Consider the following 21,501-nt stretch of genomic DNA (forward strand, 5'->3'; position numbering starts at 1 on the left):
AGATCAATAGATATGGAGATGATCCATTTTATGGTATTTCTGGAAAAAAAAAAAAGATGTTAAAAGAAACAATAGAAAGATCATTTTATCCCAAGTGGTTATCCATACCTGCAATGAGAGATTATAGAAAGTGCCTGCAAATTGAATCCTGAAATAGTCTTTCTTATCTTATTCATTTTTTAAATTTTTAAATCTCATTTAAATTCAATTAATTAACATATAGTGTATTATTAGCTTCAGAGGTAGAGGTCAGTGATTCACCAGTTGCAGAGAATACCCAGTGCACATCCCATCACGTGTCCTCCTTCATGTGCATCACCCAATGGCCCCATCCCCCTGCCCACCTCCCTTCCAGTGACTCTCAGTTTATTTCTTATGATTAAGAATCTTTGATGGCTTGTTTCCCTCTCTGATTTTGTCTGGTTTTATTTTTTCCCCTCTCTTCCCCTATGATCCTCTGTTTGGTTTCTTAAATTCCACATACGAATGAGATCATATGATTGTCTTTCTCTGATTGACTTATTTCACTTAGCATCATATCTTCTAGTTCCACTTTAAATACCCACATACACTTTCATAGTATGAATTTATTTTATTTTATTTATTTATGATAGGCACACAGTGAGAGAGAGAGAGAGGCAGAGACACAGGCAGAGGGAGAAGCAGGCTCCATGCACCGGGAGCCCGACGTGGGATTCGATCCCGGGTCTTCAGGATCGCGCCCTGGGCCAAAGGCAGGCGCTAAACCGCTGCGCCACCCAGGGATCCCCATAGTATGAATTTAATAAGGATGAACATGTGTCTGTTCAACCCTTTCCCTACTGACAGGTAGTAGTACTTCAACAATCATCCTTGCACGCACATTCTCACACCCTGTTACACTAATGTCTGTGAGAGAGTCTCCCAGAATGGCATTGCAGGGTTCAAAGCTATGTGTATTTTCCACTTCAAAATAGTTACTGACTTTAAGGACATCATGCTCAGAAAATAAAGAGGAACCTCATGATCTTCCTGGATTTTTGTTTTGTTTCTCCATATATTTGTGAGAATCACAGGCAGTATCAATCTTTTCTTAATATTGTTTTCACTGTCGCCTTGCAAACACCAGCATGCAGGAACTATTAGAACTGCAATCCAATGCCTACTACACTACCATCGGCCTCATCATCATTATTCTCTCTAGGTCAACCACTGAAATAAGCATACTTTCAACATTTGCAATCATCCTGTTGATATTTCCAAATTTTCAAATGTCAAGTGTTACACAGCTCACCCCAATGTCAAAACCCATTCTTCCTTGAGGATCTATGGCCGCTCATGTACAAATGGGTCCTCATGGAAATGAGCCATCATGTTTTCCATCCCTTTAAAAAAGCTCGGCACACACCAAATATATAATTTGGGAAATGTAGGTAAGTATACTTTCCTGACTCCATCATGAGGTTGATAAGAGGAAAAATTGAGACGCTATGTTTAAAAGCATACTGTAAATCACAAGCCCAAATTGAAAAAGGATGGACTGTTTTTAGTATTTTCTCCTAAATCAATATATTGTTATATTGAGTACATGGAAATAGCCCCTTAACAAATTAGAAATATTTTAAGTCTGAGATGCTAATACTGATATGATACTACTAGGCTATCATCTTACTATGTTATCACATATGTGCTGAGTTTTAATCAATCATAAGCCTCTTTCTCTGATTTCTCTCAAAAAGTTTGTTCCACTGAACTTGATAGAGGACATGAGGGGTATGTTTGACTTTGTCTTCACAATGCTATTTCAGAGAATGCAAGAGTGAGGGACGCCTGGGTGGCTCAGCTATTGAGTGTCTGCCTTTGGCTCAGGTCGTTACCCTGGGGTCCTGGGATCAAGTCCCACATCGGGCTCCCCACGGGGAGTCTGCTTCTCCCTCTGCCTGTGTCTCTGCCTCTCTGTGTGTCTCTCAGGAATAAATACAAATCTTAAAAGAAAAAAAAAAGAATGCAAGAGAAGTGAATGTCAAATGGCTGATGCTCAAAACAATTTTCCAAAACAGAATTCAGCAAAGGCACTTTCTGAAGGAGGAAGCTAATGGTAGCAAAGTGTGTAACATCCTGGTGGGTGGGTCTGATGCAAGAGTATCCCAGACACTTGGAAAGGTAGAGGGATCTGCCTCCAAAAATACCATTAATACTTTCAGAAACCACGTGTCTACAGTGTGCCAGAGTCAGGGGTTTTCAAGGAGCTGCTTGTCTCAGGCAGATATCTGATACAGGGTAAACAGTAAGGCAAGGTTGTAATCCCCCTAAATATCAATGTTCTGTGAACTCTGCTATAAAAGAGCTATCACAGGCCTAGCAGGGAGGACAGACAGGCAATGACTTATTTTTGTTATTACTGTTTCAGCTGCTGTCAGAGGAGGTACTCAGTAACACCATCCCCATCTCCTTAGCTTCTCTGCATGATGCACGATTCATAAACCATTGTTTATTGCTTGCTGTCAGCATGACATGTTTTCAATCCACAACCTAGGAAAACTTTATAAGAACTGAACACCGTGTTTCTGGTTGGGGACTGAAGTTTGAACAAATGGTCTATTTAATCTTTTTTTTTTTTTAATTTCTGATTTAGTCAAATAATTAGCTTCATTTTAAGATTAAATTTAAGAAAAAATCCACAATGGGGAAGTCTGGCCAATTCGGACTTAGGTAATAGAAAAAAACACAAAACAAAAAAAAACAGGAAATCTGACACTCAACTCCAATGTTTTTACATTGGAAAAAATATATATTACAAGGTTTGAGAAAGAAATTCAGATACTAACTGATGTAAACCTTTTGAATAAGCTGACAAGAAGCTGGATGTTTTGATTTTGCTTATTGGCCTTTTCCAAAAGGTTTCAGTGGTTTGTTCCTATTTATCAGGTTAAGTATATTGTTTTCTCATGGAACCGCTATCAAATGAATTGATCTGCATACATTTAAAATGACCTAGAGTTCTCCAACACGACTTTAATTGACTCATAGTCAAAATTGTTCATGTGAAATAAAAATATCTCCTAAAAATGAAACACAAGAAAGAACTCAAAGCCAAAGCAGTTAGTTGGCCTCAGTGTGAGGAAAAATTTCACCTCCGATGTTCCTCCATTGTGCCCACTCCCATGATTCTTATTCCATTCCTTTATTCCTCACTGCTCTTTTCCTTTTTTTTCACCCAAATGCTAAAAATTGGTGAAAGAATTTTATCAAAAATCATTAGCACATTTTTGCAAACTTGGCTCAGGCAGTGACCAAATTAAGTCAAATGTAGCTGGTCACGTGAATTATTCTATGAGGGGAAGAATCAAATTAAAATTTTTTTCAGTGAAATCATTTTTCGAAGAAGTTTATGCAAAATATCATAAACTTGGATGCGGTAAACAGGCACGGTAACACGATTCGACAGTTAGCTTGAGAATGAGCAGCCGGGTCCTATTTCTCTATGACTTTCCATATGACTTTCCAAATGCTCTGAAGGCTTGGTTCCTCGATATCACAATGATTATTACCTACTGAAGAAAAAACACTTGGAATTTAATGGAGTTGATATTGTCATTTCTGGTGTTAAGCATGGAAGCCAACCACTGAGAAGCCTCAGACTGAAAAGTATCCTCGATTAAAAAAAAAAAAAAAAAAGAACCCAAAACCCCAAAATAAAAGCAAACAAAAAAACTTTCTTCTGGAGTCCAAGACACTGGTCAAAAAACCACTTTGAAATAGAGTAATTTGGGTACCGGTGTTTATTTTGGAAGCTTGCTGGCCTCTTGGTTGAATTCTTTTACTTGGATAGAACAATTCTAAATTTCATTGTTCTTCTAGCTATGTAACAGTCAGTTAAAATGTGCCATTAATATATTTAATCAAATTACTGGAGTATCACAATTTAGTAAACATGTCGTGATTTCAGATTCCTGTTTGGCTTTCCTCCTGCCTCCTTCGCTCTACCCTTCTTTCTTTTCTCCTCTATCTGCCTCCAAGTCGCTGAGGCTACAGCAGTGACCCACGTACACATCCTGCCCCATGAACAAGCATGTTATGATTCAAACTACACTGGTGTTAAGGGCCATGGGCACAGGGAGGAGATGTAAGCTAGACTGGGGCACCTGAGAAGAGTTCAAGTTCCCCGGAATGATGACAAGTGACACCTGAGCATCCTGGGCTGAAGAAAGCAGATGTGAGAAGCCCTGAGTCTGGTGGGGGGCAGGCTGGTCCTTCCCAGGCAGAAGGCAGAAGGTCTCTACAGTGTGACTATAGGGCATGAGGGCGAGCAGGAGTCAAGAGAGAGAAGGTAAACTGGGATCAGACTGGATTCTGTAGATGCTGGTGAGATTTTAAAAATTCATCATGGAGGAAATAGAAGACATTGATAGCCATTGGGCCATGCTGTGGTGTGAGGGAAATTGAATTTCAAGACTAGGTTGTTGTCTGGAGGGGGAGGCAGGGAAGACTGGGGTCTGAAGGCCAGAGTGCAGCGCGGAGGCTTCAGGGTCACACCAGAGGTCCTGTGATGATCCTGGGGATAGATCCAGGGGACTTCTGGATGTGGGGCTGGTGTCCAGAAGAGATATCTGGCTCCATCAGCACCTACTTCCCAACTGAGACCTTTGCAGAGATGTAGTCATGAAGAACAGGACCAGGGAGCAGGAGGGAGGACTGAGTTCTGAAGCAGAAGTTGACAGTGGTATCAGGAAGGGAGGGAAGAGGCTTTAGACAAAAGCCAACACAGACGTGAAATTTGGGAAAGAGTCACACTCCTGAGCTGACCTCTCTGGTCCATGGGAAGGGAACATGTTTCTCCCTCCCTTCCCAGCAAACTCTCACTCTTCATCCTTCCTGGGAGTCCTGCAAATCAGTTCTGTGGAAGGCTCCCTGAACCCACTCAGAGCAAGTCACACCCCTACTGGGATCCTGCCCTGCCTGGCACTGCATCTCCTTGGGATGGGTCTGTTTCTACTGCGAGTTCCCTGAGGCCAGGCTAGATTGTCCTGCTCATCCCTTGGATCCAGTCACTAAGTCAGTCGATAACTTTGTAATGATGTGACACTTATTCAATTTCACATCCATGCCATATCTCCTTGCCTGATACATTTTTTCTGAAACCTGAGTTCCATGATTTCCTACCTTCTCATGATGAATGGCTTGCGGCATGAAATCATAATACAGCGTGCTGCACAGGCTCACTTCTGTCTGAACCTTATGTCCTTGTACTTGACTTCTCTCAGATAAATTTAACCATGTTCTTGCCTTTTTTCCCCCTCTAAGCCTGTGTGAAGCTCAGTGTAGATTTTGTCCTCTATATACGGTGACACACATCCAAGAATTTCTCAGGAGGCAATAGGAGTTGAAAGAATTTCCATGGATCGTTTTCAAGAAATGAGCCTAACAACTGTCCATTAGCTCTAATGGGCAATATTAAGCCGGAAAAATTATAAAGCTAAAATGGCTTTGTAAAAATAAATATAAAAATAAATCAGAATCAGGGAGAAATTTCCAAAGAGTAAAAACTGTTTAACTATGAAAACACTTCCCTAATAGCAGGTGAAAGATACCATTTTTGAAAAATTTTTTATGTACTTTAAAATGCGCTTGTGAAAGCCTGGGCTGGTGAACCACCCCACCCATTCACGTGTAAGGGAAGGAACGGAGGCCACTGTGTGTCTCCTTCAGCATCTGCTTGATTGGCTGACTCCCTGTGTACGCTCTCATCAAAGCAGAGAGATGGTAAGGGTGATATTGGCTTCCTCTGTGTCCATTATGTGAGCAGAAGGAAGGGTGCAGTGTGTGAGCGGGGCAGGGTGGTCATTACAGGGAGTGAGAAAAGAAGCCCATATGACCATCAGGACAATCCATGGAGTGAAAGTTACTCTCAATTCTCCAACAGAATTTCTGACTTAAAAACCAAAAAAAAAAAAAAAAAAAAAAACCAAAAACCAAAAACCAAAAACCAAAAAAAAAAAAAAAACAACCCCAAAACCTCAATTTCTTGGTAACTGTAAAGGGTATGAGTGGACAGATTGCAAAATACCATCAGAACTTGTAACTTGACAGATGTCCACTATTTGACAAAGCTATGGTGCCCAAATTATATTCAGATTACCCAGCACATCACAAGTAATAAAACAGAGTAATGACTCAAGCTCTGTTATTTATTCATCTTACACTGAGTCTAAAAAGCCATAAACTTTGCACTGATGGATGTAAATCGTCTCAGACAATTAGTTCCAATTGTACGATAGCAAATTTCAACTCTCTGCAGTTTAATAATCAGAAAGCCTTGGAACTCGGGTGGAAGTGAAGTCAGGGGAAGAAACGGTGGTGCTGCTTGAGAGGCAGATGTATAATGACCAGACCATGCCAGGAGAAATCTCACCACAAACAAATGTAACAATTCAAAGAGAAGCGCCCAGCTCTTATGTGCACCATTGGGTGATAATAGAATCATTGCTTTAAGTAAGCATAAATGTCATTTATTCCTCGAATGCCTCACCCAAGGTTCTTCCAGGAAGTAGAGGATGCTGCTTGGAGAATAAGCAGCTCCCACTTCTCTTAAAGGTCTGTAAAATGTATTTAATCAAAGAGTCCATGTCTACCTGTGACAATCCTTTGGGTGTGATGTTGCATCATGATCCTTAGTGCTGATGTTTCTCTGCAGTGCTTTTGCACTGGCCAAAGCTAATGAATATATAAAATGTCTAGGCTCATTTATGAGTAGCATATATAGTCGTAGCCTTTTAGATAAGAAAGAATTCTAGATCTGGGTTGTCCTAAGATTGTATTTTATAAACGCAGAAAATAATAGCTGAAGGAAGTTTTAGAGTTGCCAGAGGTCGCACCTCTAAACTCCAGACTGGCCTCTTTCCACTCATATGCACTCACTGGTTGTCAAATAAATAAAAATAAATAAATAAATAAATAAATAAATAAATAAATAAATAATTCCATAGATGCTCTGGATTGGATGTACCAGATAAATTAAAAAGGAGGAAGTTGAGAAATAATCTGCCTGTGACAATTATTATAGCCACCTAAGGTCACAAGGACCCTAAGAGGTCATCCACTCCGACCCTCATTTTCTGTACAACCCACACCCATAAACACACACATATGTATTCTCAAACAGACATGTGATACTCAACCCTCCACCTTGTATCTCCCTGTCATATGTGAATCAGCTTATTCTGAGCATCTGAAATGAAAGGAGATTTATCTTCTCCTGAGAGACTGGTCCCATTTGAGAAGCTCTTACTACTAAAAAACTCATTCCATGGGGACAAAATCTTCCTGCCACTGGTCAGGGCACCAACTTCCAGGATCTGTGAAAATATGGCCACTCCCATGCCTGCATCAGCCTTCATCAATCTGAAGACAGCTCTTGTGGATCTTTGAATCTTCCATTCTTTAAGGTAAACTTCTAGCTCTTCTTCTTAGAGCACGTTAGCTCTTCTGTGGACCTATGCCAGTTCCCTGTGCAGCTGGGAAGGAGGACAAAACTCCAGGGGAGCATGACCACTAGAAGGATGATGCTTGGAGAATAAGCAGCTCCCGCTTCTCTTAAGGGTCTGTAAAATGTATTCAATCAAAGGGTCCACGTCTACCTGTGACAATCCAGTTGGCCTCTAGATTGTCAGAGTTTGCTTGCTTCAATGTGACTGCCTCAAATAGATATCTAGTTATATAGAATTATTTAAAAAATCTTTCTTGATTACGCGGGGATTATATATTGACTATATATTTTATTATATTACATAGCCATATATTATAAAATATTATGTAATTTGATTATACTTCATATTATATAAATATACATAATGGAAATATGCAAAGGTGTATGTGTATTACATGTATATAGGTAGATAGATAGAGTTATGGACTTTTCCTTCTTTATTAAATTCTCCAAATCATGTTGTCCCTTTAAGTTTCTCTGTAAAGTTTTATTCTAAGTTCATATTGATTCATTGAAAGCCTAACTTAAGCATTTAAAAATTGGGGTGGCTCAGTCCGTTAAGCATCCAACTCTTGATTTCAGAGTTCTCTCAGAGTTGTGAGATTGAACTCCAAGTCAGATTCTGTGCTTAGTGGGGAGTCCGCTTGAGGATACTCTCTCCCTCTCCCTCTGCCCCTTCCCCACTGCCCCTGTTCATGCACACACTCTCTCTCTTTCAAAAAAAAAGTTTAAAAAATCAGGCATTTTTCTTCTATGTGTATTATATTTAATAATGAATTGTTGTAAAGTCTCATTTTTCTTTTGCTTTGGCAACTGACACACTATGAAGGTTGAAAATGATGAACTGTTTCTCTGTACCTTTCCAGAAGAAATGGGTGACCATAAACTTAATTTTGATTGCAGGGCTTCCCTTTGACTGAGAAGAACTTTCCAGGAGAATTTTTGAGTTGAATAGTAGGATCCAGCACAGGAGGCTCTTTTGAGATCCCATCTATCTTTCCTTTGATGTGTTTGTCTTTCTTACCCCAACAACCATGCGGAGTCAGAGCAGACAGTCTCTGGGGAGCTGTCCATCAGACTCAAGTCAAGCGAAGGCCGGGTGGTTGCGGAGCAGTTGGGATGATATAAGGAAGATATGATCAGCAAGAACTTTCACTCTGTGACTAGGGTTACATATTAAGAAGAAACTCCGAGATCATCATCAGAAGAAAAAGAGCCCTGGAAATAATGATTGCTGAGCTCATGGGCTGGGCGCCTGAACAACAGAGCAACAAAAGAGAAATGAGTGAACAGAATCCAGTAAGAACAGCCATAGCAGAAGAGGCTGAGTCAACTGCTGCTAGTAATGTACATGGTGAGGTCAACGTGTGAGTGTGCACGGATGTGTATGTGCAAGTGCATGTGTGTGTGTGTGAAGGAAGAGAGCAAGCCACCATGTGCCAGATCAGGAGCATGACATGAATATATGAGATCTGGACACCTGTGTCTACCGAGATAGCTGGAATTAGTTAAAATGCCTAAAGTAAACTACTTAGTGAAATGTAAAGTTGCTTCACTCATGCTGTGATTTAATTATTCTTTGATAATTGCTTTGTCTCTGAAATGCCAATCTGGGAACTCTACTTAGTAATTATCTAAAGTAATAATACCTGAACCCAGGCGAGTCTCACTGGCCATTCCATCCCGCCGACGAGTGCCAATCAGAGGTTGGCGCAGCACGGGCACTCTGGGCATGCCTAAGGAACTGCCAGTTCACATTGTGAATTTTCTAAACAAGCCACAAAACAGGGAAGTGAGTGTACACATTATACCTCAACAGATAGCTGGCTGTCTATCATGCTATTGGCATTGCAACACATCAATGACAGAATTAGCCAACAGTAGATCTCACTTTCAAAACAACATTGTATGCTGTAACTGTGAAATAGATACCAGTTGTATGAACACACAGAACATCAACACGCCCAAAAAAGTACCAACCAAATACTTCTGAAATTATTCACAATCGTGTGATTGTTTTAATTAACTTCCCTCTCTGTCCAGATGCCAATATCAAAAAAGTATTTTTCATGTGAAGAAGACAAGAGCCAATGAAATAATCCAATTTTGTCCTATAGGCTTGACCTTTTATTTAATATTTTTAAAAAATCATTCTTGTTCATATCTAATTAAATTTCCTCACCTATTTCAAGTATGATAGTTAATATATTCTCTCTGTCAAATGAACTAGCTGCTGAATGAATAAATCACATTCCAATGTTTCTGGAAATGATTATTCTTTACTGATCATGATGACTTTTATAAAACAAAAACAAAAGCAAAAGCAAAAAAACCCAGAAGGTATCAATATACCACACATTTAGACTATTAGTTTCTTGAAGGAGGGGTTGCACTTTTTCAATTCTGTTGTCTCAGTAACTGGTACATAATAGAATCAATAAGTACTGTTGGATGAATGGATGAATGGATGGATGGATGGATGGATGGATGGGAAAGCTGGAAAGACTTGCATTCAGAGTAGTGATGAGGTTTTATTTACAGTCCACCATATCTTGTCTAGACTTAGCCATTGGAAACTACAAGTGCCATTCAAATACTTTATTAACCAAAAAAAATAAATGTCATAATGTTCATAAGATAATGTGAAGGAATTTAAAAGTTAAGGAATGTACAAGAAACAACAAGTGTTGGTGAAAACGTGGAGAAAAAAACCCTTGTGCACTGTTGGTGGGAAGGCAAACCAGTGCAGCCACAGTGAAAGTCAGTATGGAGGCCCCTCAAAAAGTTAAAAATAGAACTACTTGACAATCCAGGAATTGCACTATTGGGTCTTTACCTAAAGAATGCAAAACTAGTAATTTGAAAGGATACACGCAGCATTATTTACCGTAGCTGAACTATGGAAACATCCCCAGTATCCATCCATAGATGAACGGTTAAAGGAGATGTGGTAGGTATATACTATTGAATATCACTCCGTCATAGAAAAGAATGAAATCTTGCCATTTACAACAACACGGATGGAACTAGAGGGTATTATGCTAAGTAAAATAAGTCAGAGAAAGACAAATACCATATAATTTCACTCATTATATGAGGAATTTAAGAAACAAATGAACAAAAGAAATAGACACACACACACACACACACACACACACAAACCAAGAAACAAACTCTCAACTAACACTGGTGATCACCACAAAGGAGGTGGCAGGGGTGGGCTGATGAAATAGATGAAGGGGATTGAGAGTACACTTCTCTGGATGAGCATGGAGTGATGTTACAAGTGTTGAATCACTACAGGGTACAACTGAAACTAATACAACACTGTATGTTACCTATCCTGGAATTGAAATAAAAAAAAAACTTAATAAATAAAATAAAAAGTTGAAGAATGATTATAACTTGCCCATCTGTGTGTAGTTGTAGATAAACTTGTAAATATAGGGACACTTGAGAATTTGTAGATTACAGATTATTTATTTTGAAAAAGGTTTTGAGGCATCTTATGTTCCTATCAATGAGAACAAAGAGGCCCAGATCTGCTATGTTCTCCATCCCCTAAGCCGTTTGGTGACAAATACAGGACCTGACGCATAACTGATTTGGTTTCCTCAATATTTTCTAAGGAATTAGAAGTTTCCTCTAATTCATTTTCCTCCAGAAGTTTAACCAAGACCATTTTCTTGCCTTTATTTCCTAATTTGTCTGAAAAAAAAAAAAGTAGAGTATCTATTTACAAATCCTGGCAGCACAGTGACGGTAGATGAGTAAATGACTCTAGGCTTCCAAAGCCACCTCCTTTCTACGCTGTGGGAAACACTCTGGGATGCAGCCCAATGATACCTGAGCTTCAGCTCAGGCTTTCAGAACAAAATGTACGTGATGTCAGACCCGTAACTACAGCCACGCTCATCTATAAAATAGGCACAGTGCACCTTGCTTCGAAGAGTTTTGGGGAATGATCAAACGACATGATGATCGTAAAAATATTTCGTACATAGTTAAGGTATGGATGAGGATTAAGTGCTGTTTCTATATCCCACCAAGGACTGAATGTAGGCACCTAAATTTAATTTCAAGCATCTACCTCGACCTTCTTCGTGAACGTCCCCGACCTTGAAGAGAGCAGTTTATAAAGACTCTATTTCCCACAGTGTTTCCAAAGCAGGTCCCGCTATGTGACACAAATACGGATAACATTCTCTAGTGTCCTGTCTAGAGAATTCAGAGTGAACACTATGTGGTGTCAGAGTAGTAATTAAATACAGCAAAAAAGCAAATTTGTCCTCTGAATGTTAATCTCATTACCGCCTTCCCAGAGCTACTTGCCAAAAAGTTAACAGCCGTTAAAGCTCTACTGCTTGTCCAATCAGAATATTAAATTAATTGGTGTGGCTCTAACACAAATATTACCAGTGGAATTAATCCTTTGCTTTGTGCATGTCTAAAAGGATACATGAAGGCTTTGGGGGATACTCGTGATGCATTTTTCGCCATTTAATATTCCGTATCTTTTTAGAAGGTATGTAACGTGATGCTGCTCTAGCCCCTCACCCTATTTCTTTACTCAAGAATCATGGATAGATTCCATTTTTTTTAAAGATTTTATTTATTTATTCATGAGAGACACAGAGAGAGGCAGAGAGGCAGAGACACAGGCAGAGGGAGAAGCAGGCTCCATGCAGGGAGCCTGATGTGGGACTCGATCCCAGACTCCAGGACCACACCCTGGGCCGAAGGCAGGCACTAAACCACTGAGCCATCCAGGGATCCCCCAGATTCCATTTTTTTAAACCGACCTTTTCCCTCACAGATGGAGATGTTGTTTCACAGATTTTGACACAAAGTTGAAAACAGTGAAGTTTACAGTGTTACCACGAAGCAACAAGTGTCCATTCAGGAAATGGCTCATTCTTGCAAAAAAAATTTAAATAAATAAATAAATACCATGTTGGATGAATGCGGCCTTTGAAACAAAATGAATATCATCCAAAACGTGTCTGTTTTTCTCTGCGTCTGCCTGTTGCAGCCATCGCGATGAGGAGGTACATCTCTGCTGGAGGAAGTAATTATCCTGTCTTCTATCTTTTTGCTAATGAAACACATTGTATTCCTAGAAAGAAGGAAATGACCAAGTGAACACATACCCTCTGACAGGAGCCCTTGCCCCGGCTCAGTTATTACAGTGGCAGTGATGTCAGGATCCTGCCACTACCGATTAGCCTGAAGGATGGGATGTGGGCGCTCCCACCCTGGGCGGTGGCCTGCGCACTTAGCTCCATTTCCTTATCTGGCACAATCGCCGTGCACTTACTGTCAATTAGAGTAGAATGTGCAGCAGTTTAGCAAGCTGTGGGACCTTAAAATGAATGAATATCTTCCTTTCACAAATACTTGCTTTCCTGGGAGTCTTGTACCTCACTGTCCATGAACTAACAATTTAAGACCAGATGGACAAATTGCTGTTGCTTCCAATCCGTCATAGGGTCTGGGAAAAAAAAAAAAAAAAAGCATAAAATAAAATCAGATTCACAACTCTTCTAGTTTCACTCTTTCTCATTGGCTAAATGTGCATATTTTCTGTTAATTGTGATTCTGAAGATAGGGCTTCTTTGAGGTGACAGACAAACAGCAGGATATCATGAATATGTATGGTGTGTCTGAGAAAATAAATTAACAGGGGCCAGCCACTCCGGTGACCCACTTATGTTGTCAGCGATGAGTGTGACAGTGAGGGTCTGTATTGCATGAATTTGCATGATAGAATTTTCTCCTGATCAACTAATTTACTTCGTGCATTTGGATTATTTTAAGCACTACACAGCAGTTAGATAATTAATCACTAAATCACCAATACTGACATTAGGGAACAAGCAATACATTATTGCTGATTACCACTTAAAACCAGAGTCTATACGGCTACATCTCACAGGGTGGGGGAGAGGGAACGTGTTTAACACGTGAATTTCTTGGCGCGCATTGATCGGGGTGCTGTCGAGAGGATGACAGGTTGGCAAAATTCCTCGCACCCTGAGCTGTCTGACTTCAGATCTGAACCTCATCGGATTTTTTTCGATGTAATCCGTAAACGGGACACATTAACTAAGTCTGAGGCAAAAAAGACAAGTTGGTCCCGGTAACTGAGTTAAAGATGCCATTAGCAAATACCTAGTTGTTTCTGATGAACATGCTTCCTGGCCTGAATCATCTGGATAATTTGTATAAATGCCACCAAGGGTAATATTTCAAGGGTTTAATGATACAAACTATTTTGCCACCAAATTTCTAAAATAACAAAATTGACAGATTATTTATGACACGCATTTTTGGAGTATGACTTTGTCTTTATTAGTCGATGCTGGGGAACATGTGAGCTGCTGAGGGCAGAAAAGGGTCCTCACGTGTCTGCCTGTAGCACCCGATGCGGCTCCCGGAACATTGTAAGCATTTAGCAAATATCACTTCTATCAACTTTTTAGAACCAAGAGAAACGAGGATGAAGCATCGTATCCAAACCAAATGCAAAGTACTTGACTATTTGACCACAAAAAAGTGTAGAGACAGAACCAAAAGCCCACGTAGACTTTGAGTTCCATCAGGTTTACAAATCACAGCGCCCCCCACCCCAACCACGTTATATAATTTCTCGTAGCCTGAGTTTTCTCATCCTCCAGATCTCTGAGTCCGACTTCTCCTCTGCAGCATATAGAAATCAATACTTGCCTCAAAAGGCAAAGATGGTGTGACAAGCCAAGGGCTGGCCTGGTGATTGGCTCGTAGAAAGTAACACACGGTAGCTGCTATTAGCAGAGCCCTGGGCACAGGAAAGAGGAGAGGTTTGGGAGAAAAGTATTGGGCAGATAAAGCCCTAGAGACTCGGTGATTGATGGGATGCAGGGCAATAAGATAGCGCAGGGCCAGCAGGGACTGCGCGAGCTTCAGGCGGAGACCATATAAATGGCCAGGATAAAGACTTAAGGAAAGAAAGGAGTGTCTATAGAGAGATGATGACATTTAGTTTGGGGCAGACTCTGAAGTGCCTGGAAGGAATTCAGCCTGCAATGCCTCGTGGGATGCAGCCTGAGGAGAAGCCGTAGCTGAGAGATGCAGGTTAGAGACGCAGCAGCTGGGAGAGCAGGGCAGGAGACCCGGCCACCGATCACAGAAGGACGGACGGGGCGCGGAGCAGCGGGCTCTGCTCCGAGGCTCTGATGGACACACAGTCTCAGAAGGAACTCTGGAGGGGGAGGTGTCCAGCAAAGAAGACAGAGTAGGGGGCTGCCAGTGGACAGGGGGACCAGGGGATGCGGCTTTCCGCCAGAAGTGAGCTGAGCATTTCCAAGCCGAGGGCATGCTTAATATATCAGCTAAATCTTAGCCTTTTCACAACATAAAGCCGGAGAACCACGTGCTGGAGCCAATGATAGAAAAAACCTTTCATGTTGGTGACCTGAATGAGAACAGTTTCTGTAAGGGCGTCCAGGAGGAGGGAAAAAGTCAGACCATAGCGGATGGAGTGAGGGACAGTGAATGGACAGGGTGAGACGAGCCAGTTAAAATATTTGAACGAGTTGAATGAGTTGCATGGGTCAAAACCCCGGGGGGGTCAGAAAGGACGTTAGGCACCGCCTTTGTGACCAGTTATGTTGGAGTTTATTTGACCTCAGAGGAAATCAGAGCAGAGGGAAGAAATGCAGGGAACCAGAAAACTTGCTTTATAACCCTGATGACTTCTTAGCAAAAGTGCAATGAACAGTGACGTAGAATAGATTCCATAGCGACCAATATATGATAATCAGAGACTGTGTCACACATGGATTAATAAATGTGGTTGTAACGGGAGGAGGCTTGTAACCGTAGCAAAGAAAAGTCCGGGGACGTTTGTACAGGCTCCGTTTTTGGTTGACTGGATTAATGCGCTTAGGAAATCTCGCTGCTGTGTCACCTTGACCACGCTGCATCGGCAGAGCATGTTCTCCCCACCCTGACGCTGGGCTGTGACTCACGCAGTCTTAGCAGATTTTTTTTTTTTTTTTAATGGAAGCCTCAAACATGCACCTGTGCTCTGCCATTAAAGGGAGGTGCCCCTTACAGCAGCCAGATCAAGGGAAACGTGGCGATGTACAGCAGACCTGAGCACCATCCAGAGCCTGGAACCAAGACCAGTTCATCCCAGGCCAGACCAGAAGACGTTCTGGGGACCTCTAGAGCTTAGAGCAGATGCGGAATACTTGTCATGATCAACCATAAAGGTCTGGAGGTTTGACGCTATGCCATAAAAAAACTTGCCAGTATTAATGAACATAAAGTAGGCAGCGTACTGATGACTAAGTACTATGGGAAGGAGGCACATCTAAATGGCACTCACGTAAACTTCTTGGCAAAGCAGGTTGTGATGACAAAATCATTGATGAGAAAGGCAGATCATGCTGCTCAATTTTTAAATGTAGGATATAACTCACATTTCATCTTAAAGGAGATAGGAGGGAATAACTCACATGCACAAATATTCTCTCCTTCCTGAAATCTTTGATTTATATATCATTTCTTTTTTGACATAAAAATTAAATATCACAAAGAGTTTCAGTTGGAGATATCAGTTGTGCAATTGTCACAGTCTATTTTCGTTTTCTTTGTTGTTTTTTCTCAAACTTTCCAGAGTTTCTTTTTTTAGTGTCATTACTTGACTTATCAGAAGTTCTATAAATTCCCTATTGAGCATAAAAATGCTCATTTAGGGCTAAAATGGAGATGAAGGGAGAGATTTATTTATTTATTTATTTATTTATTTATTTATTTATTTATTTTAGAGCTTTTATTTATTTATTCATGAGAGAGAGAGAGAGAGGCAGAGACACAGGCAGAGGGAGAAGCGGGCTCCATGCAGGGAACTCGACGTGGAACTTGATCCCAGGACCAAGATCATGACCTGAGCTGAAGGCAGATGCTCAACCATGGAGCCACCCTGGTGCCCCAGGAGTTTTAGTTTTTTAATAGGCTTTATTTCTTAGAGCAGCTAAGTTCACAGCAACGTCAAGGAGAAGGTACAGAGAGTTCCAACGCACCCCCTGCCCCACAGACGCAGCCTCTTCTGCGAGCAGCATCTCTCTCCAGAGCACATGCTTGTCACAACTGGTGAACCCATGTTGACACATCATCACCACCTAAAAACCACTGCTTATGTAAGGGTTTCGTTTGGGTGTTGTACATCTTATGGATTTGAACAAATGTTAAATGACACGTATCCACCATTATAATATCATATGGAGTATTTTCACCAACTAAAAATTCTCTGGACTCTGCCTATTTCACCACTCCCAACCAACCCCTGGCAACCACCAATCTTTTACTGAGCCAGTAGTTTTGACTCTTCTAGAATATCATATAGTTGAAAGGACACAGCATATAGCCTTTTCCGATTGGGTTATCTCACTTAGGAATATTCACATAATTTTCCTCCTTCATGGCTTGTAGTTCATTGCTCTTTAGTGCTGAATAATATTCCATTGTCTGGATGTTTCAGTTTATTTATTTATTCTCCTATTGAAGAACCTCTTGGCTGCTTTGAGATGTCAACTATGAATAAAGCTGCCGTATGCATCATGTGTAGGTTTTGCATGGATGTAAGTTTTTATTTCCTTTGAGTAAATACCAAAGAACATGACTGCTGACTCATGTGATAAGAGTATGGTTAGTTTTATAAGCAATTACCAAACTTTTCTCCAAAATGATTGTACAGAGTTTTTAATTGTTATTATTAATTATTTTTAGAGGAGTTTCATGTGTGATCTTCCTTCTTCTCCAAAGGTTGCTTGTCATTCCGATTGTATTGTGCAGTGACATTTATTTAAGCCTTGTCAGATGGATCAGATTTCTTCCCTGTCATTCATCTTCCACTATAATAATCAAAGAAAAAAATTCCAGGCAAATGTAAAGCAATATTTTAAGAGAGAGATAGAGAGAAACATTGTTTTTTAACTCTGAAGATTAATTCAATTTAAAGTTAAAATAACTTATTTTTAAGTGGATTTTCTTTTTCTTTTTTTTTTTAATATTTATATTTATTGAATCATGAGAGACACAGGCAGAGGGAGAAGCAGGCTCCATGCAGGGAGCCCAACGTGGGATTCGATCCCGGGACTCCAGGATCACGCCCTGGGCTAAAGGCTGCACTAAACCGCTGAGCCACCCGCCCAATAACTTATTTTTATAGCAGTTTACTTGACAATGCCCTTGAGTCCTTGGCCAGGAACATCCCTACCTCTCCCCTCTCCCACTCACCACATATACCCCATGAGTCACCCATGGGCTATCAGCAATGAGTCCTCACTGTCAGGAGGACTTCCCTGTACACCTCCAGCCCTCACCACTGCTGAATTGTGTCCTTCCTAGTCCTTCCATAGGAACCAACATGTACCCCTTTCTTGTGCTAAATATAACATGTTGAAACGAACTATTCATATATTTCTGTTTGATTAGGCAGTAGGTAAACTGAGGTAAAAGTTTTGAGGTTATTCATTTTCAGGATGTAGAGGCCACCTTTATCAGCTGTGAGATGCCCTGTTCCTACAGTACATTCTGGGAGTGGATAATCTAACAAGGAAAAAAGTCACCTTGTTTGTTGGTAAAAAATAAAACAACATAAAAACACCTTCTTCTAAGGAAAATATTGGATACAACCCCAATATAAAAACCGATTAGAACAAAGAAGCTTAAAGGAAAAAAGCAGGGCAGGCCTGGAAGACTGCATGAGTGCAAATCCAGCCCCTGTCTTCCAGGCCACATTGGTATGAAATGTGCACTTGAGTTGGTTTGATGGAATCCAAGAAGCAACAACAACCATATGGCCTCAAATACAACCTCATGGTTAAGTAGACCAATTTCTCAAGAAATGAAGAGTGTACTGTAGACCTGTTCCACCAATTTGTGCGTCCAAGACGGGGAAGTTATTTTTTAACTCTTTAGGAATTTCACAAGCCAGTTCTTAAACAGTTGGTGGGTTGAAATCCATGGTGGGAGTCTTTCCACCACAGATCATGGCAGGTGCAACCACTCAGGGCTTTTTTTTTCTCCCGTAGAGAATCAGTTTGCTAACCTACTAGCTGTTGAATACAGCTTTCAAAAATTATAACCATCACCTCTTTCCACTAAAGAATCCAGCCTAGTGCCCCAGGCGTCCTCTGTGGTAATGAACTGATTTATCTCCCATGCACTAGAATGTTACTACGTACACACCATCTTTGGAAGAACAGAGAAGATAATCAATCAAATCACTTTCTGTAGGGCTTAATTCTTTCATAGAACCATTTTTGAGAAAAGCTGACGGAGGCATCGGATACTGTAAGACAGGGGTTCTTAACATTGATGTGCATTAGAGTCTCCTGGAAAACCCAAACAGAACAAAACAAAACAAAACAAAACAAAACAAAACAAAAAAACAGTTGTCCAGGCCATGCTTCAGACAAAAAAAAAAAAAAGAAAAAAAAAAAAAAGAAAGAAAAAAAAGAAAAGAAAGAAAAAAGAATCTCTGGTTTGAGCATCAAAATCTCACAGTAATTTTGAGAACCACTGCTGAAAACACTTTGAAAGGGATGGCAAACCTGGATATTTCCCCAGAAGATATATTGGTCCAGGTGGATGGTGACCAAATGCACGCTGAGTAAGCACTGACCTGGTGACAAGCTCCACGCAATGAGTGTCTGCCATAGGTGTCTGACGTCAAGATATCACCCTTCTGGTCACCCAGCTGGCCTCAGATTAAGAGTGTTGATGGAACTTGTCTTATCATTGTCAGCAAGGGCAGTGGCAGGGGGCCACCTCCACCTCCCTGCAGACATCTCCCGGTTACCCCATCAGCCCCCCTGTGGAGCATGGGGAGCCTTGGGACACATTAAACCCTCTTAATTTCCCCCGATTCGGGTCACCATCCAGTGTCACCTTCCAAGGAGCTGCATGGTTGGTCTCTTGTCTTCTGACTCAAGAAAATGTCACATGGCTCTCAGAGAACCCTGTGAATACCTCTCTCCTAGATGGCTCTGTGTGGCTTTATTAACATTCTTGAGGGTCAGAACTACATCGCAACTGTAGATCTTCAGAACAGCACCTGGGTGGGCCCAGAGCATGGGCTCAGGGCTAATGCAGACTAAGCATTTGTACAGGATAAATACATACACACACATACTTACATATATTTTGTGTATATCTGAAACCCATGCACCAAAATTTAGAACGCTAAAGGATTTGCTACAAGCTCTCACTACAGCAACATTTGGAGAATGAAAAATAAAAATTGATCCTGCAAGGGACTTGGTGACATGAGAAAAAAATATGAGCAAAAAACCTGGTAAACGTGTGTGAACATAAGCAAGCTCTAACTTTACAACATTAGAATAATAATAAGTAGTAAATTTATGGATAAAGATGATGGAGTTAAAATAGACAACAGGAACATTTAAGATAGGCACATCAATACCATATGAATAAATCACCTGAAAAAAAGTAATTAAATTAAAAACCAGTAATAGAAAGTGAACTCTGAAAAACATACCATTGCAAATCAGAAAACACATTTCTTAATAATTCATAGGTCAAAGAAGAAACAACGGGAAAAGGTAAAATATCGCAAACATGATGATGACAATCCTGCGTACCAGACTTCTGGGATGTAGCTGAAGAGGCTCATGGTAGGAGGTTTGTAATTATGAATGTTTTCATTATAAATGGCCTGATGATTGATGAGCAGAGGCTATAATTTGAGAGGTTGGAATAAGAACAGGAGGTTAAACCCAAATGTAATTCTTAAATAAAGAAAGAAAGAAATAACAAACATGGGCACCGTATTTGAAGATCCATATTCATCAACCTCACGCCATGCACATAACAAGCGGAATCCTTCCCACAGGTCCTTCTGCATTTTTATCCGGCCGGTCCTTCCCATCTGACGTCAGTTTGGATCTATATCATCTGTAGGTATATCTGCATCTGCATCTATATCTGTGTCTACCTCAACTACATCTGAAAGTGTGTCTATACCTGATGTTTAAAATAAATATTATTTTAGAGCGATGTCAAATATGCATACACATAGGAGTGTATGTGCGCATAAGGGAGCCTCATTCTGTAGCACTTAAGATGCTTGGAGAGAATTAAAGCCCAGGAGCCCCTTACAGACAAGGCTTCTGGAATCAGTTGGATAGAAGAAACACAGTGTTCACTCATCGCGGGACATGGCTTTCCCGCCGGCCTCCCCACTCCGACCTCAGCTGGAACAGGGAAACCTCCCATGAGAGGAAGGTCTTGATGAGAGGAAGCTTTGCCAAGAGGAAATTGAGACGGGGTGAAGGATTGACTGTCTTGCCGTCAGCTGGGAGACGATGCTCCTGGAGTTAGCGAGGAAGGCACAGCCTTCAGGTGAAGCTCAGAGCTGCCCTAGACATGCAGAAGTTGGAGGAATGTTAGACATTCTGTATGGCTTCTGAGTCACAACTGGAGCTAATGACAAAGGTGACAGCGGTATTATTGCAAAAAGTGAAGAGAATGGACTAGCTCGGAGGTACACTCAGTAATTGGAAAAATTACTTAAACGAAGCCTTTGCTGGGAGATTTGCATGAGATTGTATGTGAAGTGCTGAGCACAGACCCTGGCACAGAACAATGTTGCACACATCTTCCCTGAGTCTCAATAAAAACAACTGTATGAATCTAGTTTCCACCTGTCCAACCATGTGGAATGAGCCCTAAAAGCCAGTACAGTCCCTACAGCTAACCAGGCTCAAGATGCCTCTATGTCCAGCCTGTTTTGGAAGAAACTTATAACCTTATAAAAACACAAACAAAACAAAACAAACCCTAAACGCCCAGGTTTTACAGCAAAACTTTTGGGGCAGGGGCACCTGGGTGGCTCAGTTGGTGAAGTGTCTGTCTTGGGCTCAGGTCATGAGCCCAGGGTCCTGGGATCGATTCCCGCGTTGGGCTCCCTGCTCAGCAAGGAGCCTGCTTCTCCCTCTGCCTCTGCCCCTCCCCCTGATTGTGCT

The sequence above is a fragment of the Canis lupus genome, chromosome 17 (genome assembly GCF_003254725.2).
Source record: "Canis lupus dingo isolate Sandy chromosome 17, ASM325472v2, whole genome shotgun sequence".
NCBI lineage: Eukaryota > Metazoa > Chordata > Mammalia > Carnivora > Canidae > Canis > Canis lupus.